This window comes from Sarcophilus harrisii, chromosome 4 (genome assembly GCF_902635505.1).
Source record: "Sarcophilus harrisii chromosome 4, mSarHar1.11, whole genome shotgun sequence".
Classification (NCBI taxonomy): Eukaryota; Metazoa; Chordata; class Mammalia; order Dasyuromorphia; family Dasyuridae; genus Sarcophilus; species Sarcophilus harrisii.
Window position 1 is genome coordinate 19,456,229 of NC_045429.1, and position 18,861 is coordinate 19,475,089.

General features: G+C 42.9%; 1 protein-coding gene across 2 annotated transcripts in view; it reads left to right on the forward strand.

Moving 5' to 3' along the window:
• Positions 1-18,861, forward strand: part of DAB1 (DAB adaptor protein 1) — a 701,566-nt gene that overhangs the window by 250,949 nt on the left and 431,756 nt on the right. The window contains exon 1 of one of the 2 annotated variants that reach the window (XM_031969032.1): positions 3,777-4,048. The exons of the other annotated variant lie outside the window; for it this stretch is intronic. The gene's annotated coding sequence lies outside the window, so the exon portion shown is untranslated. Of the gene's footprint in view, positions 1-3,776; positions 4,049-18,861 lie in introns of those variants that run through there. 2 annotated transcript variants of the gene reach the window in all.

An 18,861-nucleotide genomic window follows, 5' to 3' on the forward strand; every position in this document is an offset into this window, starting at 1 on the left:
TTTAAGAAAAGCCTGAAAAGACTTAGCTGAACTGATGCCGAGTGAAGGGAGCAAAACCAAAAGAACAATGTATATAGTAAAAAGATTATATGGTGACTAACTCTGATGGACTTGGCGTTTCTCAATAATGCAATGAATCAAGGCAATTCCAGTAGATTTGGGAAAGAAAATACCTTCCACCTGCAGGGAGAGATCTATGGAGACAATGTGAACTAAAACATAGTATTTTCATTTGTTTGCTTCTTTTTCTTTCTTGTGTTCTTTTTTTTCCTTTTGATCTGATTTTTCTTGCACAATGTGACAAATATGGAAATGTTTAACTTGCTGTCTTGGGGAAGGGGGTGATAAGGGAGTCAGGGAAAAAAATTTTGGAACAGAAAAGTTTTACAAAAAATGAATGTTGAAAACTATCTTTGCATGTATTTGGAAAAAAAGTACTATTGAGAAGAAACAAAACAAAACATAGAAACCTAGTAGAAGAGCTTAAAAATAATGGATCAAAATAAGAAACATGATGTCCCATCTGCTACTGAAATTGTACCTGAGATGTTTTCAACAACTTTGGCAAAACAAACTTAAATCCCTATGTTCAATCCCATAATAAAAAGCAATCATTTTATCCACCTGTGCAATAAGGTAATGATTATTATATATATAAAAATATCAAAATGTCAACTTGTCCCTGGACTTTTTATTTGAACTCTATGGAAATATGAAAGGAAAGAGACAACTATAATGATAATTCTGAGATCATCTCAGACAGCATGATAAACAGAATAACAATTTGTAGAGCTTATTATAGGGCTATAATAAAGAATCATAACAGCAACATAAATACCGTATGTACTTATTGGACATAACCCAAAGTGGTTTATCTGCAGACTGAGACTATAAAATGGCTAAGATTTGAGCACTGAACCAACAGGCCTTTGGTGTGTGACATCAGACACAATCATTCAACAACAACAACAAAAATTTAAATGAATGAACCTACAGTATTTTTTATAAAAATGGAAGGATTGTTGATAGTTATATGAAATCATGTGATTGCCAATGAAAAGTTCATCCTTAATGAACCTCTATGTGTTGATGTTGATTTAGCAAGGAAATCATAGGAAAGGCAATGCTAGTATAGACTGCAAAAATATATCAATTAATAAATATCTATGAAGACAAATTCAATCAGAATCAACCCTTTAACTCATGAACTAACAAAAGACAAATCCCCAAATTATAAATGGGAGTCCCCAAATATCCCTGTGAAATCCACAAGTAAATTATTGGAAGCAAAGAATTATTATGAATGAAGCAGATGCCTCCAACTTCTCAAACACAATATTGATACACAAAACTTTAACAACTTTTTTAAAAGTTTGCATACCATAAACTCATAATTGCCAAACTAAATGTAAGTGGCAAAGTGAATAAAACCTTGGAACTGAAGTTGGGAAGAATCATCTTTCTGAATTCAAATCTGGCCTCAGCTGAGTAATCCTGGACAAGTCACCTCACCCAGTTTGCCAGAGTTTCTGCATCTGTAAAATGAGTTATAGAAAGAAATGACAAACCACTGCAATATCTTTGCCGAGAAAACTCCAAGTGGGATCATGACAATGTAGACAGAACTGAACAACATCAACAAGTATCATGAAAAGGTCTCCAAATCTAGAGCCCTGGGGGAAGAAATCACAATTCTGTAGGAAAAAGGGGAGGCATCTATATTATTACGTGCATCATCCTGGCTATCCTTGGAGTTGTCTCCCTGGAATATGGACTGAGTGAATGAGTCTAGAGAAGATTTTTATTGAAAAACCCATCATTTTATCTACCTGCTCGACTGTGTAATGAGCATTAAGCAGGTAAGGATAACAATAGGATGACTTATTCCAGACCCATTTCTATGCTAATTTCATCTAATATAAAGAAAATAATAAAAAATAATAATGGTATTTTGTAGCCTTGTGAAGTTTGAAAAGTGCTTTACACAAGTTGTCTCGAGTTGAACTTCAATCACAAAAAAATCTCATTAACTAGGTACTACAAATATTATTGACATTTTAGAGATTTGTCAACTAAAGCTCAAACGGGGGGAGCGACTTGCCTATAATCATTCAATTTTTAGCTTGACATGACACTCAATTCGAACTTGGGTCTTTTGGTGCCACATCCAATCTGTCATTCAGTTTGTATTGATGTGCCAAACAATGTGCTAAAGGAATGCCATGAAGAGCAAAAAGCAGAGAGTTGACAGTCTAATGTGTGTATATTTGTGTGTGTGTGGGGGGGGGGGGGGGAGAGTGTGAGGGGAGGCCACGAAGAAGGGTTACTTCTGCTGGGAGCCAGATGACGAGAATTAGGAAACTGATGGGGTCGAAGTTGTAAAGAGCTACAGTTTAGTTCCTAACTAGGAAGGTATTCTCAAAGTGGAGAGGGACTTTGGGGAGGTAGTGAGCTCCCCATCCATCATTGATAGTCATCGAATTGAACTTGAATGAGCACTTGCTATGTCTGTTGCAGGGAGACTGTGTTCAGTCAATGGTTTGATGATGTATGAGTTTCGTGCCAACCCCGGGAATTTTGTGATTCCTTTTGAAGCTCTTCCTCCCCTCCAAGTTTGCAGTGCTAGGGTAAACGAGCAGTCCCGAGCTGAGCGTCTAGGGGGATGGGGACCAAAGCGTGGGGGACCAGAGGCCTCCAAGGGCAGAGGGGGTGGGATGAAGTTTTCCCCTCCCCCTCTAAGTGAAGAAAAGAGGAGTGGGCCTGAGGGAAGGCGAGCCCACTTTCTGCTCCGGAATCTGCCCCAAGCTTCGGTCAGTCCTGAGGGTCTCGTTTCTCCAATAGAAAGCGCCTGGACAAAAGCGCCGGGCAAGGCAACCCTTGGAAACCTCGAGGGCGTTCGGGAGGCTGGGGGAGGGAAGGGGCGCTGGGGAGTGGGGAGAGCGGGGAAGACACTTCGTGAGGCGCCCCTGCCCTTGCCTTGGAGACCTGGAGCACAGAGTAGCCTTATAAAAAGCGCCTACTCTCCCCTCTCCTCAGCGTCCGGGGGTTTGTGGGGATCCCCTCCTTGTAGTTCCCCCCCACACACGTGGCGCTTTCCCGGGAAGGCTCAGGCTCCGAGGCTGCTCGGCAGTAGCTTGGGGGGGGTCTCCCTCCGGGGCTCTGTCCGCTCCGCTCCCAACCCCAGCGCCCCCTCCCGCCCCGGCTCCGTGCGCTCCCCCCCCCTTCCCCGGCTGGCCGCCGCGCACCGCGTGGGGCCAGAGCGAGGATGCCAAGGAGCCGCCCGGCAGAGCCGCCGACGCGGTTTGCGGGCGGGTGGGCAGCGGGCAGCGAGCGCTGGGCGAGCCGGCGGCGACAGCAGCAGCAGCAGCAGCGGCGGCGGCGGCGGCGGCGGCGGTCGTAGCGGAGGCAGCAGCAGCAGGTAGGTGAGTGCCGGCCGCCGCCGCGCTCCTCTCTAGCCCCCCACTCCCCGGGGGGCGGGGGGCGGGGAGCGTGGGGGAAGGGGGAGGGGGACGGCAAGCCTGCGCGAGCCGGGAGGAGGGGGTTGGGGTTTTCCTCCCCCCTGTTTCCCCCTCCTCCCCTGCCCGCCCTCCTCGGCTGTCGGCCGCCCAGCCCGTGGCACGCACGGCTTCGGAAAGGGGATGGAAGCTGCCGCTTGGTGCGCACCGGGGCTGGCCCCGAACTCAGCGAGCTAGCCGGAGCCGGAGCCGGAGCCCGAGCCGGAGCCCGAGCCGGAGCCGGAGCCGGAGCCCGAGCCGGAGCCGGAACCGGAGCCCGAGCCGGAGCCCGAGCCCGAACCGGAGCCGGAGCCCGAACCGGAGCCCGACCGAAGGCGGGCGCGCGGACTGGCGGGCGGGGGAGCCCGAGCCAGTGTCCGAGTCCCGTCGCCGCCGTCACCATCTCCACCGCCAGCGCCACAGCCGCAGCCTTCCCGGGCATGGGGTTCTGGCATTTGGCGGCTGCCACGAGCGCAGGACGGCGATCCCCGAGAGCCGGGGGAGGCTGGGCTGGGGACAGTGCCGGCGGGCAGCGCAGGGCGAGCTCCTAGGAAGTAAGTTCGGCTCGGTCCGGAGGCTGGGGAGGGACTGGTGGAGGAGGAGGAGGAGGAGGAGGAGGAGGGAAGGAGCAATGAAGGGACGAAGGAAGAACTCCTGAACGAGAATACCCCGAGCCGGGGAAGGAGAGCTGAGCTTTGGGGGCGCCCGGCAGCCTGGGCTCCAGGAGTTTGGCTGCGCAGCTAGATTTGGGGGCGGCTCTCCGCAGCTGGCAGCCACACCTGGCTACCGGGGGACTGGGACGGGGGCAGGACATCCCCCATTCCTCCAGCATCCCTTAGTCCATCTTCCCTACCCCAGACCTCTGCCTCTCTCCAGCCGTCTTTCCCTGTATCCCCGACCTTCCAAAGAACCAGACCCTCCTCAAAGCAAAGCTCCCGCTTCCTTCCTCTGGCTCTACTAATGCTACCCGACCCGGTCTTTGGGGTCTTCAGGACGCCTTGCCATTCTGCCCCCGACCACTCTTTCCCAGGCTGCCCCTCCAAAGATGACTCTCCTGTGCTCCTCATTCCTCACCTCTCCCCATCCCTTATTAAACGAGAGAGAGAGAGAGAGAGAGAGAGAGAGAGAGAGAGAGAGAGAGAGAGAGGAGGGGGGGCGGGAGAGGGAGACGCTCACTTGCACAACCCCCTCTTTAGCATCACTGCTGCCCCCCAACCTCTCTCCCGACTCGACGCCTTCCCTAGTCATCCCTGCCTCTCTTCGAGGACCTTCTCCTTCCCCAGACCTGTCCATTTCCGGCTTTGCGAGCCGGAGAAAGTTTCCGTCCCCAGCCCCTGTGCTGGCCTCCCAGGGGGACCGCGCCGGGGTGGAGCGGGGAGGGGGCACGAGATCTGGGGACGAGGAGGAAGGGAGTCAGGCATCAGAATGCTGGGGGAAGGGGCACGAGAGGGAGAAGAGAAGCCGGTGGGGAGTAAAAGAAGGAAAGAAAGAAAGAAAAAAAGAGATGGTGTGCCCCAGCGGCAACTGGAGACTGTCGCCGGGAGAAGGGGCTTCTCCCTGAACGGGGGGCCCCCCTCCCCGCCCCGGAGCTCCGAGCTTGGGGCTCGAAGGGCGCTCACCCCTCCTGGGTTTACTTTTTTTAGAAGCTGTTGTTATGTTAATGAGTGGTTGGGGCCGGGTGGGGGCGGGGAGCAGCAGGCTCCCTGGGGGTGGAACTGCCAATCAGGTGCACCCACCTCCCGCTCGGACTGGTTCCCAGTGCGGGTTTGCCAGTGTGCTCGCTACCGTGTGACCGAGCCGAGATATCGGTGCCCCCCCATCGCCTTCCCGAACCCCATCGCACAAGTCTTCATTGTTGGGGGTCTGGGTTGCCTCCTCCGGCAGGCGGGGCTCGGGGTCTGGAGGGAGGAAGGGGGGCGCGGCGCCGGGGGTCGGAACGAGCGGGCGTTTAGCTGCCACTGGCGATCCGTCACCGTCCTAATGTTCCCCTCTGACCGACCAGAATCGAGAGCCGTGGCCGCTTGTTTATATATTATTTATCTTCGTGAAAAAGAGGGGATCTCCCGAGCAAGAGGGCGGGCGGGGTGAGGGCTGGAGGAGGAAAGCAGAGCAGCTTCCCTCCAGCTGGGGCCAGTGTGGGCTGCGGCGGCTGCGTGGCCCCGGCCGGGCTCTCTCGCCTCATTCCGAAGCAGGGATCGGTCGCCTTCCGAGACTCAGGGCGGGGGAGGGGGCGGCTGGGGGGACGACATGAGGGGGCCGCTTAAAGGACAGCCCCCCCCACTGCATCCCTTCCCCACTTTAGCAGTATCGACGTTTTGGAATAAGGGCCTGGTGGGGGTTCCACTTCCACTTCATAATACTTAACACATTTTCAAGTAATCATAGAAATTAAAGGTGGTTACTTCCAGCACCCCCTAATTATCCAGTTCACGTTTGCACATTTATGTGCCAATTAGAGGTCTGTGTTCAATCCATAAAATTATAAACCTTCTCCACCCCCCGAATTAGCCCCCATTGTTTTATTATCCCAATGAGCAGGGATCCTGGATGCAGCTTGAAATGTACCTTCAAGATAGATGCCGAGGGAGAGTTGTGAGAGGGAAAGGAGAAGGAGAGAGAAGAGGCAAGAGAGAGAGAGAGGTGAGGGAGGGGGAAGAGAGAAGGAGGGAAAAGCTGGGAGAGGAGGAAAAGAGAGGAAAGGAGGGGGTAGAGGAGAGACGAGGGAGGGGGAATGGGAGAAGGGAGGGAGTGGGGAAAAGGAGTTGAGAGATGCAAAGAATGAGAAATGAGGAGAAAAGAAAGGACCCAGGAGACATGTAGTGGAGAAAGTAATAATAATAACTTGAATTTGTAGCCTTTAAGGTTACAAAGTGATTTGCATGTATTAGCCCAGGAAAGAAAGGTAGGAGGGAACTGGAGATGTGAAGCAAAGAGAGGAGAGGAGGCAGGGTAAGTCTGGAGTGCCTCTTGCCAGTCTTGACCAGCTTTGGGGGACCGTTGCTGAAACTGACAGGATCAAAGGCGATCTTGATTTCCTATTGAGAAGCGCAGGGCCTAATCAGAATCCTGTGAGTATGAAAGTCAACTTTTCAGCAATCAGAACATGGTCTGAAGATGTCCTTGATTGAATCCCAGGATGCAAACTAGTATAAGGAGAATCTCTGCTTTAGGAAAGTAATGGCTTTTGAAGCTGCATTGTTCCCAACGCAGACAGGCCGAAAGCAACCTTTGGGAAGGCTTGCTGGAATTTCACATGCAGGGGGTAGGGAAGGATTTTCTCTCGGTAACTCTGGCAGGAGAAGCTATGAGAGAGTGAGTCACTCACTGCTCAGTGGGGGAAGGGACTGGGAATATGAAATGCAAACATTTTGTAGGCAGAACCCTGGCGAGGGTTATCTGGGAGTTTGGAAGTGGGGGAGAGCATCAGAGAGAGCCTGGGAAAAGTTGGAGCTCGGGTCTGTGCAGCAAAATGGCAATTTCTCCAAAAGCAGATTTAGAAGCTTTCATATTTTTATTTTTTGAAAGTAAATTTCTTTGGTGGCTTCCTTAAGGTCTGAATAGACCCAAGTGAAACATTCAATCATGTTCATTGTATTCGACAATAAAAACGGAATAAAAATTACTTCTCGTTGATGGGACTCATCTCAACAAGCTGTTTCCCAGTATGTCTCATCTGCACGCTAGGCCATTGTGCAAAGCTGCTGAGGATGAGACTTGTATCATTTACTGTTCATTTCCTTTCCTCCAAACCAGATACCCATGTGTTTCTTGAGCCACTTTGCACTGGACAGAGATTGGATACAAAGACGTCCAAATTTTTACTTGTTGAAATGAAGCTTTTTTCCCCCACAGCCTTTGATGGACAATTAATTTGAAACAACCAACCATGAATTTCAGTCATTCATTTGATTACAGAATGTTCAAACTGGAAGGGATGTTTGACATTAGAATGTTTGAATATAGAATTATTATGCAAGAATGGGAAGAGGCCTTAGAAAAGAGAATATCCTAGTGGGGATGGATGCTACAGAGCAGAGTACAGTGGATGGAGTGTGGGGGAAACCGGAAAATACACAATGTCAAACTTGAGAAGGTACTCAGAGACAGAGTGTATGGGAGGGGGAGTGCAAAGGAACTTCAGAAAGTTGAATGATGGAGCTGGAAAATTGGCATCCAGTCAAGAGGTGTTATTGTCTCAAGCCCTTTGATGTTGGGTTTTGCAAAGAATGTCCCATACTTCTTCTTACTCTGTTCCCTTATGGGGTAGATACTAAAGGTGATTTTTAATTTTACAGATGAGAGAAAATAGTAAATTAGGGAAGCTAGACGTCATTCAAGCCCAGAAAACTCATTCATTCTTAAGTGAACTAGGGTGTGTTGGGGCTTTGGACACAATCTTTGAAATACAGTGTGTGTGTGTGTGTGTGTGTGTGTGTATGTCACTGTTTGATCTTGAACATGGCTTTTTCTCTGGTTCTTGATTTCCTCCTTTGTAAAGTGAGATTTTTGGCCCAGTTGATATTTTATATTCCTCTCCGCCTTATAATCTTATATTTTGAGTTTCTCCATCTTTCAGTCTATGTTCTAAGATCCCTTTTGGATCTCCCATTCTCTGTTCCATGAGCCACTTCCAACTCTACTCTTCTGCTTTTGAAGATTTCTTCTAGCTCCTGATACTTATAGTTGTTTATGTGGTACAACCTCAGTGAAAGTCACCTTAATATTTCCTAGATGTTGGATAAAAAATGTACAAGTCAATATTTTTATTCTTTCATGTATATTTTCTCCATTTAGATTCCAGCGGAAGGTTTTGGTTCAGGAATCATAAAGCTCCTCTGGCTTCTATTTCATGAAATATGTAGCATAGTCTATGAGAAAGAAATTGCCAGCTTTGCTTTTATTATTATTATTTTATTTTATTTGAAACCAACATACAACCAATCTAGGATGCCAGTGGGGGATTCTCATAAAGAGACAAGCAAACAGAAATAGAATTCTATTGAATAAAGTATGTACAGTTAAAATCATGTGATTTTATTTTTTTGGTCTGGTGAAGGTACGTTCAAATGCTTGCTTGGGTCAGACTCAGTCACCTCATTAGTGGTTGAAATGATTATCCTTCTGATGGATTATATTAAATCAGGAAAGAAGTGCTCCTACTCAGCTCTTAAGAACACCGGAGTCTGACTATATTTGTCTGTCTGTCTCTCTTCACAGTTGTTATAGAAAATGAAAAAGAATTCTCAGGCAGGCTACTGGAGTAACTGGTCAACCACAGAATAGAATGACAATTTGTCAAGTCTTGATCCTGTTCCATCTTCCCACTACCCTTGTAACAATCTTCCCTTGGTGACCCAGATGTAACCTACATGTAACTCAAGTCCTTGAAGACTGAGTCTATTTTTGCTTTTTCTTCATATGCCCAGAACTTAGTAGAATGCTTGGATTATGATAATTATTTATGAAATATATATCATTTTATTTGTGACTCCAATGTTTTGTATTTATTAGGGTTTTATAGTTCCTTTTTATTAGTGTGTCAACTCATACCAGACCAGACTGTATGTTCTACGAGGGCGGTGAATATGTTTTATTTAAACCAGTGGTTCTTAACCTTGGTCTATAAACTTGTCTTCTTATGATATATTTTGAAAGCTGTATTTTCACATACTTACTTTCCCCTTATTATCCTATGTATTTTATTTTATGAATTTTAAAAATATTACTTTGAGGAGGCAGCCATGGATTATATTAGACTGGTGAAGTGGTCTAGGACATGATAACGATGAAGAACCCTTGATCTAAACATCCCATATCCCCTAACACCCAATTTATTGTTCGGGGCATACTTGACAATTAATAAGGATATACTATTCAAAGCATTCTTTATTCAGTTCTGTTCCCTCTCCTGTATCACCAGTTGCCTATTAAACATTTTAAACTGGACATTCCAGAGGCTCAACATAGTTAAAGCAGTAGCCATTAGGCTTTCCCTTAAATCTTCTTACCTCTTGAACTTCAATTTTATGGTTAAGGGTGCTATCCACTTGTTCTTATTTTGAGGAGGCAGCCGTGAAGTATATTAGACTGCTGAAGTGGTCTAGGACATGATAACGATGAAGAACCCAGCAATTGCTTTCTCTATAAAATCTCTGACCATCAGCTCTTCTCCATTTCATAGCCACCACAGCTCTTCAAACTGCCCTGTCCTCTCACTTGGTCTCCCCAGTTAAATTTCTTCATGACCTCAATTTAGTATCCTGCCAAAGGGATTTACCCAAAGTCCCATTCTGACCCTTGTACTCAAATATACTCCAGTGATTCCTTATTATTAACTCCCCATAGCTAATTTACATCTAACTCTAAACTCTGAAGGTCCTAGAATATGCTTCTTACTTATCAAATGTTGGCTGATTGAAATGTACACATGAGTAATAGATTGTAAACTCTTTGAGAGTAGGGGTTATTTCATTCTTTATATTTGAATCCTCAAGAGCTTGACACATAACAGATGCTTAATAAATACACACAGCTAATTGATTTCGAGCTATACCTTAGTGGCCATCAAGTTCAACTTCCTCCTTTTCCAGAGAAGAATCTAAGGAACAGAAAAGGCCCAAGATCATATAGCTAGATAATATTTGAACTAGAAATTAGAATTCAGGTCTTCCAGAGCTGAATCTAGCATTCTAGCCACTTCCTGTTGAATTAGGATATTGACAAGCATGCCCTTCTTCACTCAAAATCAAGGACTGGGCGGGTTGGGGGGGCGGAATTTTTTTTAAGTGAAAAGTCTTGGTTGGTAAGGGCCATTTGAATAGAAGAAATGTTTTCCCGGAGCTTATTTTCATATGTATAACTAGGCTGTTTTTCAGTTTGGAAGGGGACATGTTGGCAGAGCAACTGATGAAAAAAAAATGTTTATATGTTTATCCAACATCTGTTCCAGGACTGAGAACATCTGTAAATGTCCTCAGCCCCTTGAGTCTCTCTAGGAATGAAGAGATCAAGACAAATTCGTTCTGTTCCATAATTTAATTTCACATTTATTAACCACCTACAAACTACAAGACTGTGTAGATATAACTAGAAAAAAATGGTTCCCTTGCCAGAAACTTTCTTTTTTCTTAGGTATGTGACATATACACAGAAAAACAAATGCAAAATAATCTGAGGAGAGAGGCTTTAGAGGTGAGAAGGGTATGTTCTCCAGCTCCCTGGAGAACATGAGAGTATGCACAAAGATATTGAGGTAGATAAGGGAATATTATAGGTTGGAAACAAGCAGAACAGTTTAGCTTAAAAATAGACTGAATCAAGAAATGCTAAATTAAAACAAAAATGAAAATGGAGTCATGTCAGGTAGTTCCAGGCTAGGGAGTTATTCCTTTTAAAGTCTTGGAAACAGTAGGGAACCATTGATGATTCTTGAGCAGAGGAGTGGTGAGATCAGAGAGACAGGCTTTAGGAGGCAATTGTAATAATCCCATTTATAGCTAAGTGAATAGAAAACAGGATTATCTTTCCTTCCCCTAATTTACCTATCCCCTCTCCTCTATCTTCTGTTAACCCCCTTTCTCCTCCTAGAATGAAAAACATTCTAACTCAGGAGTTCAAGCACTTAAATTCAAATCTTGCCTCTATTTTTCTCATGCTTTTGTAACTGAACTATTCATATTACTTCCTGGGAGCTCACTTTTCTCATCAATAAAGTCTGGACTCATTGGACTCTGCTTTCCTTCCCAGCTCTCCATATATGGTGCCCTCCTCTTTTCAACTCTCCCATTCTCCCCCGCCAACAAAACAGTGACTCCCAAAGCTTCCTGGATTTCCTAGATGAGGTCAGGTCACATTCAGGATTTTGGGGGGAAGTCTTGTTTGTTACAATACTTCCCCCCAAACCCCTCACCACCATCTGTTGAGTTCAGCATGTTCTCTGTCTCACTTCTGTCTAGAACCTGACTCTAAACAGAAAATTGAAATCAGAGAATCTATTAAGTCAGCAAGCCAATTCAGAATGCTAACTGCTTGGGATTTCTTTTCCTCTCATAAATTAGGACACTGAGGCGGGGAATGAGGAAATTACACCTGGGGCCTCCCGATCACAATATTTTCTGTAGAGACAAATTCAGTGAAGGTGGGATGTCATAATAATGGTACCTTACACATGGAGCGTATTTTATGCTTTTCAGAAATGCTTTCATACACATTGCTTAAATTGATCTGCACAACAGCCCACTGAAGTGGGTAGAACAGACAGGTATTATTAGCCCCATTTTATAGGTGAGGAAACGGGATGTGCAGAGCTCTTGCTCACACAGCTAGGTAATAGGCTGAAAAGCCATTATTTGGCCTGTATTAGATCAGGGGTCTTCACTTTGTTCTGAAATCATAAGATCTTCGATCTAGGGCTGAAAGAGACCTCAAAGGCCAGGGAGTTCAATTCTTCCTAGTAATCTTCATTTTACAGAGCAGGAAACTGAGGCTAAGAAAAATATAATGAGTTGACCAATAATAGCTAGATGATGCAATGGTTACAGCTCTGGTCAGGAGTCAAAAAGACCCGAGTTCATATGTAGCCTCAGATACCTAAGAGCTTGGTGACTCTGTGCAAATCACTTAACCTGTTTGTCTCAGTTTCCTCAACTGTAATAACTAACTTGCAGGATTTTTGTGAAAATTAAAAGAGACTATTGATTTAAGGAGCCATTACTTATTACTATGTAATGTACTTAGATGTAGTATAAATGCTTGTCCTCTCTACTTCTCTTTTTTCCCCCCTGTGGAGTCACACAAAATACTAAATGGAAGATGTGGAAAGGAACCTTAGATCTCAAAGTCTAGTTCCTTCCCATTCAAATCCCTTCTTGTGGGAGAAAAAGCCATTTGGAGGAATAATCATAGGCTCATTAATCTCATGTAGCATTGGAAAAGTTTAGAAATCTTATGCTACAACTCTCCACCTCCCATCTTACAGAAGAAAAAACTAAGTCCAGAAAGCATGAATGGCTTGTCCAAGGTTATATAGTGAGTTCTATAGTGAGATTATATGGTAGAATTGTGAATAACAGCTCTCTTCCTCTCACTCCCCTCAATTCCCCACTCTATCTCATTGGCTTCTGGGCAGCTTTGCCATCTGGGGAAAGACCGCTAACCATGGACTCAAATAACTGGGTTGAAATTCTGCCTTCACTATTATTTTCTTTCCTTTTTTTAATACTCAAATCTTTTTTGTTTTATTTTTTATTATATAGCTTTTTATTTACAAGATATATGCATGGGTAATTTTTCAGCATTGACAGTTGCAAAACCTTTTGTTCCAACTTTTCCCTTCATTCCCCCCACCGCCTCCCCAAGATGGCAGGTTGACCAATACATGTTAAATATGTTAAAGTACAAGTCAAATACAATATATGTATACATGTCCATATATTCACTATTATTTTCTTGAGTAAGTCATGTGTCATTTCTAAATTTCACTTTCCTCATCTGTAAAATGTGGATAATGAATCTTCATTTACTTCCCAGAGATACGATGAGGGAAATGTTGGGTAAATCCTAAAGCAGGAAGTAAATGTGAGATATAATATACAAAGTAGGATCACTACTGATGAGTCAGGGCAATGACAGAAGTGGAAGATCTGAATTTAGATCCTATCTGTGACTCTGATTGAGTCATTTAACTTCCTTAGGTAAACCTGTAATACTCTAAGTTGCCTGGAAGGTTCAGGCTTGCATTAATAGAGGGAATTTCCATACTGGAAGTTACTAGATGTAGAAAAGAGTCTATTATTATTCATTTCTACATGAGACTTGAGAGTCAGTGGGTTTCTGGGGAGGTAGCAATAGATTTTGATGTGGGAGGAAATCCCATTTCAAATCTTGCTTCTGATGCTTGTTGTGTGACTGTAGGTGGACAAATAGCTTTAACTCTGAGCCTCAGTTTTTTTTTTCCCTCTGAAATTAAATAATATAAAATATAATGCAATATATAAAGTACAATGTAATATAAAATATAATAAAACATAAAAATAATATGTATAGATTCTCTTCTCCCTCCCACCCCCATGTATTCTATGAGATGAGATATTGGCTATAAAATGCATTGCAAATCTTAAACATCCATGGATAGACCAGCTATTGTTTTTCATTCAATCAACCAACAGTGATTAAGTTCCTACTATGTGTGGGCAAAATGCTCTGCAATGGGGATATAAGGATAAAAGTGAAACATCTTTTTACCTTTTCTAGCTGGTATTCTCCTTGGGCAAAATAACATAAACACAGGTGAGCCACCATTAAGTGGCACGGGGGATAGAGTGTTGTACCTAGAGTCAGGAAGCCTCATTGTCAAAAGTTTGAATCTAGCCTCAGAGACTTACTAACTGTATGACCCTGGGTAAGTCACTTCATCCTATTTGCCTCTGTTTTCCCATCTGTAAAATGACATGGAGAAAGAAATGGCAAACTACTCCAGTATCTTTGACAAGAAAACCCCAAATGGGGACACAGAGAGTTGAACAAACTAAAAAACAAAAAAACAAACAATTAAACAACATGGCAAGAATGGAGAGCTGTGATTTCATTAGTAGAAGGCTATTCCTCTACTAAAACAGGTAGATGCTTTCTCAGTGCCTTTTGGTGCTTCAGAGTTTCCAAAGGCACTGAAAGCTTGTTACTAGCCCTGAATACATCTAGTGAATATTACAGTCAAGATTTGAATCCAGTTCTTCATGGCTTAAATGACTATCTAAGTTGCCTTCTTTATATAGATAAGTAGATACCAAATAAAAAAATTTAAAAAAGAATCTTTGGGGGAATTTAAGTCATTAATAAATAAGCATTTATTAAGTACTTTCTATGTGCTGCACAGTCTGTGTTGTTCATGGGATCTGAGAAAAGGCATAATGACCCCATCTTCAAGTAGTTCATAATCTAATTTTGGAAATATGTATGTAAATATTGGCACACGAGATATATAGAGTAGATAGACCTTAAGAATGAACATCTGGGAAGAGCCTTTCCTTGCGATTATTCAGCAAGACAGTCATCATCTCACTACTTTGCTGCTCCCATGCAGCAGTCTTTGCATGACATGCTATGTGCCATCATTACTTTTTTGAAATAAACAAAAGATGGTTCAATCAATATCTGATTGCATTTCTATTGCAGAAATTTAAGTCTCCCAGTTTCATTCTCTGTTGTGTACCTATCAGTAATAACTGAAATAAAATCGCATTTCATGGTTAGGGTTTAAGAATTTCATCTGTAAATCAATTTTCTAATTCTCCTGGGATGAGGATAATGGTTCTTGGTTTCTTTTTTGTGAAATAAGAAGTTGTCATGTGAAAATAATGTTTGTCTTATTGTTGGGACATCTCTTTGGGGTGGCAAGCAGTTGACTGTGAATGAATTAGTGACTTTTTTTTGGTAATCTCTTTATTGTCTTCAGATCTCCTTGGAAAGCTGATGATCTTCCTAGATATTGGTGGGAGAGGAATATTTTCTTTATCGACTCCAATTCTAATTTCAGATTGAGTGCTATTGGGATAGTTTTTGGCAAAACTGGGAACAAAGGCAAAGCTTCTCTTTGGTACCTTCTCTGTTAATACTTCTTAGGTGTGTAATTAGTGTAAATCACTCCTCAATCTCTTCAAGTCTCTGTTCATATGGAAAATACAACCTACAGTCTATTCTGGCTAGTGAATTCTATTCAGTGGCTCATTTTATATTACTTTTCTTCCATTTGTTTTGTGGGTATTAGACCAGTTGCTTTCCAGATACATAAGATTCATAAAGAGGGAATTTGGGACATATTTGCCTTTTGTTTTTCTCTTGAGTGCCTGGCATATCACAGGGCATATTGCGAGTGTTTATAAGTTTACCAAGATTTCTAACTTTGAAAACTAAGGAAACTTGTGAAGGCTATTTCCTGATCTTGGCTGTAACCCTAAATGTAACCATAGAGTGTAGAGAGTGCTAAATTTACTGCCTGGGTGACTTTGAGCAAGTAACTTTGTTTCTTGTGGTCACAATTATATAATTTGTAATATTTGGGGATTGGACTAGATGACCTTTGTGGTTTCTTCCAGTTAGAAACATGTTGTTCTGCAAATCTGAGTTCCAAATTTAGGCTTTTGCACAAATGAGAAATTGTGTCCTTTCAAGCCACTGATAAACTTGAGTTGGCTACATTTTGGATAGGTCTTTATCACCCTCATGCCCTCTGGCTCCTGGGTCAAATAAAGACCTAAAATTTCTTCTCAGAGCATGGGTTACACACTGGGACAAAGTCTTACACAATGTAACTCTAGGTGATGGGAAATGATAGCGGACAGACATTCCATAAACATTGTTTCCCTGTTCTCCAAGGACAAGTCAAGATGATTCTCCCCAGGAAGTCTTTCGGAGAAAGTTCACTGGCCAGACATTGATCGCAGGGCAAATCCTAATTCATTCATATCAAAGAGGATCGCACAATTTGCACTGTAATGCTTTAGTATAGAAGTTTGCCATGTCTGCCTCTGATCCACCCACATTAATATCTAAGGCCACTGGGATATTGAAGTTTTTGCCAGCAAAATACCAACTTGATGGCTCCTACCAAACTGGCTCATGGTTTTAGACTTAATTTTGAGTTTAGGCCGAGCAAGTTATGCTATTTGCCATCTAAGGACCAGGTTCCCTGTTCATGGAAAGTCTTATCAAGAGAGGGGTGTACAGTTGAGTGAAGACCTGCCACTTAATCCATCTTCTCAGGCAAGGGAAAGGCTGTGGTTTTTATCCATGAAGAGTTTCTTCCACAGGGATAGAAACTGGGGAGCCTTGAAGTGTTGAAATGAGAGAGGGGTTAATTTGAAACTACTTTGTGGGATTTTAGTTTGAAGAAACAGTCACTCGGTTGTGGTTCATGTTTGGGATAATGGTTCTGATCAAAATGTTTTCAAAGGGTATCCCTCAAGACATTGGCCATGCAATATCATGTGATCTTTCTGACTAAGATTTTTCCAAGGAATGATGGATTCCAGGGGCAGCTAGGTAGTGCAGTGGATAGAGCACCATCCCTGAAGTCAGGAGGACCTGAGTCAAATCTGGTCTCAGACACTTAGCACTTCCTGGCTATGTGACCCCAGACAAGTCACTTAACCCCAATTGCCTCAGGGGAAAAAATGATAGATTCTTAGATATATGGAAGGGACCTTGAAGCCTTTGAGTTAAATCCCCTTATTTTATAGATGAGGGAAATGAGGCCTATCAAGGTTAAATGACTTGCCCAGTATCATACAGCTAGTTAGTGTCTGAGGTAGGATTTGAACTTAAGTCTTCCTGACTCCAAATTTATATTCTCTCCATGACATCAGGAATTCTTAATCTTTTTTTCCCCCCAGTCATTTGGTGAAAGCTATGGACACTTTCTCAGAATGCTATTTTTAAATGCTTAAAATGAAATTCATGGAATTGCAATGGAAATGGATTATATTAAAATAGTTATCTGAATATTCAAAATATATATCTTAATGGACCCTTATGTTAAGAAATGTGAACTGCATCAAGTTGGGATATCTTGGAAAATGACAGAATGATGCAAAGATTCCTAAAATGGGAAGAAGAGGTATTTTTATCTTTCTGAGGAGATGGGCCATTTAACTCTAACATATTCATGCATGCATAAATACACACATAAATATCACATTGGAGTCCACCAGATAAGAAAGGACAAGAGGACTTTAAATTTATTTCAAAGATAAAAATGAGGTCTGGTCAATAAAAAAGATGCCAAATGTGTTTTTGTACATGGATATATATCCACATACACACATACATGTAGATAGGTAAAATGAAAAAAGTATTAGGGCAGTTTTAACCTTTAATAGCTCATGTAGCAACACACACCTCATACACACTTTTCATGGCTCTGGTTTACCAGTACTTTCAGTAATGTCTGACTCTTCATGAACGCATTTGGGATGTTCTTGTCAAAGACACTGGAGTACTTTGTCTTTTCCTCTCCAGCTCATTTTACAGATGAGGAAACTGAGGGAGACAGATTTAAGTGACTTACCTAGGGACCCATAATCAGTGACTAAAGTCAAATTTAAACTCAAGAAATTGAGTCTAATTGGCTCTAAGGCCCATAATTATATCTACTGTGCCACCAAGTTGCCCACCCTAAAAAAAGGATTAAAAAAAGTGAGTAGCCAGGATGCTAAAGGAACTAGACATGATCAGGTTGGAGAAGAGAAAACTTAGTGGGGAGATGAGAACTATCTTCAAGCATTTGAAAGACTGTTCTCATAGATCAGCCTTATTCTTCTTGACCCCAGAGGATGGAATCAAGGGCAATGGGGAGAATTTGTACAAAGAAAAACAAAACAAAACAAAAAAAAATAACAGAGGTCATCTCAACATAATGTCAAAAAATCAAACAAAAATGACTATCAATTAGAAATGTTGCAAGGTGGAATGACCTGCATTGGCATATAGTGAGTTCCCCCTCACTGGGAGTCTTCACTTGGAACTTCACTTCATTTGGACATTCATTAGGGATGTTAGAAAGAAGAGTCTTGTCCATAAATTGTGTGCACTAAAGTCTCATTCCAGCTTCAGTATTTCTGAAGTTTATTCCAGAGTTCAGTGATTCTGTTCCTTCCTGTTTTAGTGCAGGAAAAAGTCTCCCACTAGTGGTATCTTTTGAATACATGAGGACAATAATAATGACTTCTGTTGCGATTTTACATATTCCCACTTGGGAAATGTTTTTAGCCCTCATTATTCTTAGGATCTTTGGACTCTTCTTTATTACTGGATACCAGTAGCTTGTAGGAAATCAGCCAAAAGTCGATGCCCTTTGTTTGATGGATTTGAAAAAATTTAGGAAATTGAATTTCTAAATGGCACTTTGCAGGTAGCTTTGTTAAATCTGCTGCATGAATCACAGAACCTTAGGTGTACAGCTAGAAGGGATCCTTGAGCTCATTTAGCTCCCTGGTTTTAAAGATGACGAAACAGAGGCCTAAAGAGGTTATTTGATTTGACCTGGGCCAGGGAGGATTCAAATGAAGGTCTATGTAACTCTATGATGCCACTCTATTATACCATGCTGTTTACCTGCAAGAGGTCAAATTGAGTGGGGAGCAGACTTTCTTAAGAATATCATAGAGTCTGTGTCATAGAAAGAGAAATGACTAGGAGACCTGGGTTCTAGTTCGGATTTTATTGCTGGGGGATCTTGGACAAGTAATTTCACCTCAGTAGATTTCGGTTGTAAAATGTGGTGATTAAACATTTTGATCTCTTTCTGTTGTAATTTTACAATCCATTCTAATTCTAAGACTGTGTGTTCCCGGGTCCCTTTTGCCTCCAACAT